Genomic DNA, 2,995 nt, shown 5'->3' on the forward strand with positions numbered 1-2,995 from the left:
CATTTCCATGAGTCAGAGTTATAGCTGTTTTAAAGATGTGTACACTGATATTGAGATTAAATAGTGTAAAATCTCTCAGCTAGTAACAAACTTTGGATTTAATAACATATATATTTAGGTTTCCAAAATCTATGTTATGTCTTAACTCACTGCCTGTCCAATATATGCAAAACAATATACTAGTTAGTGAAAGATGTTAAAATGAATAGGATTAGGTTTCTGCTATGGAATTTAGAAACCAGAAAGCAAATGCAGTGTAAGGTAAAATAGCATAAAAGCTAATGATTCCAAATTTACAGTTAAAATTACATGATTCACATCACTCATCACCTTTCTATTACGCTACATTCTACTCCTTTAGTAAAATTCTTTTTATTCATCATTCTCTTCTTGCTTTGCCAACATATGCTCCCAGATTACTTTACCTTCTTGCTTTTCTCACCTCCCATATCAACTGCTATTGACCTAGGCATGCGGTGGTTGAGGCTCTGCCTTCTCAGCTTCTCATCCCTACTGTCTGGCCCACACCTCGCTGCTTGTTAGCTCTCCTCATCTCTGAAAGGCCAACATGGACACAGTCCATTGCTGCATGGGACTCACCCACCCCAAATACCTTTTTTTTTTTTTTTTTATACAAAAGCTCTTTACCTTTTCCTTGATCTTTCCATCTACACCTCAGTTTAGGAGAAATCCAGGTTTCTGTGAAAACCCTCTCCAAATGATACCTACTGGCCTGTTCTCCACTAAAAAAAGAAAAAAAACAACCTCAATTATAATCTAAATAGTAAATTCCATCAGTGAAAGATTACAAGGAATCATAGGACTCCAGTATGACCTCATCTTAATTACTTACATCTGCAACGACCCTATGTCTAAAAAAGGTCACATTCTGAGGTTCTGGGGATTAGGATTTCAACACATATTTGGGGGAAACACAAGTCAACCCATAACACCAACTTTTGGCTTTGTTGTTTTTCTCTATTATATCTTTGATTTCTAATTCATTAATTTCCAAACTTACTTTTATTATTGTCTCCTGTCTGCTTTCTTTGGGCTTTATTTGCTGATCATTTTCTAACTTATTAAGATGTATATTTAGAGAATTGAGTTTCAACCTCCCTTCTTGTGTAACATATGATCAAAGGTTATTACTGTTATTCTAAACACAACCACAAGTTCTAATATATCATATATTTTTATTATTGAAATCAACATATATTCTAATTCCTATTGAAATTTATTATTTTACTTATGTATTATTTAAAACTGAGTTTACTTTTTATTGTACTGAATTTAGTTTAATTTTTTTCTTGACTACAAATGCACACATTATCAGTCAGACTTACTCAACACATGAGCTCACTCAGCATCAGGCTTTACTAGTAATTAGCAAAGGATTCAAGATAGAGTCACAAAAACCCCCCACAGCAATAGCTCGGAGACCCCAAATCCATTAACACAGCTTCCTTGGACACCTTTTTCAAACCAGGATGTCGTTTAGATTCGGAATAACAAAGACTAACATTTTGTGCTCAATGAACCAGTTGGGGATGTTTAGTTTGGGGATCTCTAACTTTTATATCTCACCAGTCACGTAGTCAGACAGAGTATGTGACTCATTTCCATTTTTCAGGACAGTAATGGCTCATATATCCAAATATTGCAGGTTTATTTATATACCAGGTATTTTCTGCGGCGAACATTTCTCAGACAAATAATCACACGTAAGAAAATCTCTGAAAAATCCTCATGTAAAATCTAGATAGCAAATTTCACCAGTCACAAATTATAAGGAATTTGGTTAGGGTCAAAATCAGCCTCCAGTTTCCTGACAAGAGAGGAACTAATTACAGACCCACTCTTAACCCTTTTCTACCCAATTCCACTGTGGTCAGATTACTTACTCTGAATTAAGCCAATCCTTTGAAAGTTGATAAAAATCTGGCTTTATGGCACAATACATGGTCAATCATGGCAAATGTTCCCTGTGCTCTTGAAATAAATATATAGTTTCCTATTGTTGGGGGCAGAGTTACACTAATATAATTAGGTTAAGTGACTTAAAGATGTTTGGCTTTTCTGTGTCTTTACTAGTTTTTTGTCTGTTTGTTCTATCTGGTATTAGAAGATATGGTAAAAATTTTCCTCTGTGGTTGTGGATTTATCTATTACTTCTATTACCTCTGTCATTTTTGCTCTATCTACTTTGAAGCTTACTAAGAGTGTAAAAATATAGAATTGTTTGACCTTATTGGATGACTGTCCTTTTATCATTTTAAAAGTCCCTGCTGCTTTCTAGTGATGCTTGCTGTCTTTCTACCCTTACTCCTAAACTCTGTGTCCTCATATTTAAGGTACATAAGTTGTAAGCAGTATATAATTAGGCTTTGTTGTTTTTAATCTATCCTGTAAAACTTTCTTTTTAATATTTAGACCAGTTATGTTTGGTATAATTATTGATCTATTTGGGTTTATATTTACTGTTTTACTATTTGTTTTCTATTTGAACCATTAGCCTTTCAGTTCCTCACAAAGAACATTTGCACATGTGGTTCCTTTAGTCTGAAATGCCCTTTCTCCTTTTCTTATATTCACTTAGTTATCTCTCACTAAGACTTTAGTCATTTCCTCACCGGAGATCATCTGGCCCCCTGTCTAGGTATGGTTCCTTTTTGTAGTCATTCTTGTAGCATCTTATTCTTTCTCTTCAGAGCACATAACTCAGTTATTTTGTGTGACTATTTGGTTATTGTGTGTTTCTTTTTCTAGACCATCACTTGATGATGGTAGGACTAATTTTTTTTTTCGAATCATAAGTAAATACTTGCAGTATTAACAAGTTAACATGTAGAGTCTAAAGCCAATGTTACCTTTCTTCACAAAGGTTAAATCAATACAAATAGAGCCTTTAAGAAATGATCGACACATTTCCTCCAGGTAAAACAATACCATCTCATTAAGGCGCTGCTGTTATATCAAGTCTAAAGTGTCCTAC

General features: G+C 34.2%; 1 long non-coding RNA gene across 1 annotated transcript in view; it reads right to left on the reverse strand.

Moving 5' to 3' along the window:
• LOC309662437 overlaps positions 1-2,995 on the reverse strand; it is a 93,921-nt gene that overhangs the window by 61,884 nt on the left and 29,042 nt on the right. The gene's annotated exons all lie outside the window — the stretch shown is intronic.

The sequence above is a fragment of the Balaenoptera physalus genome (assembly GCF_965194825.1).
Source record: "Balaenoptera physalus genome assembly, chromosome: 6".
In the NCBI taxonomy this organism is placed as follows: Eukaryota; Metazoa; Chordata; class Mammalia; order Artiodactyla; family Balaenopteridae; genus Balaenoptera; species Balaenoptera physalus.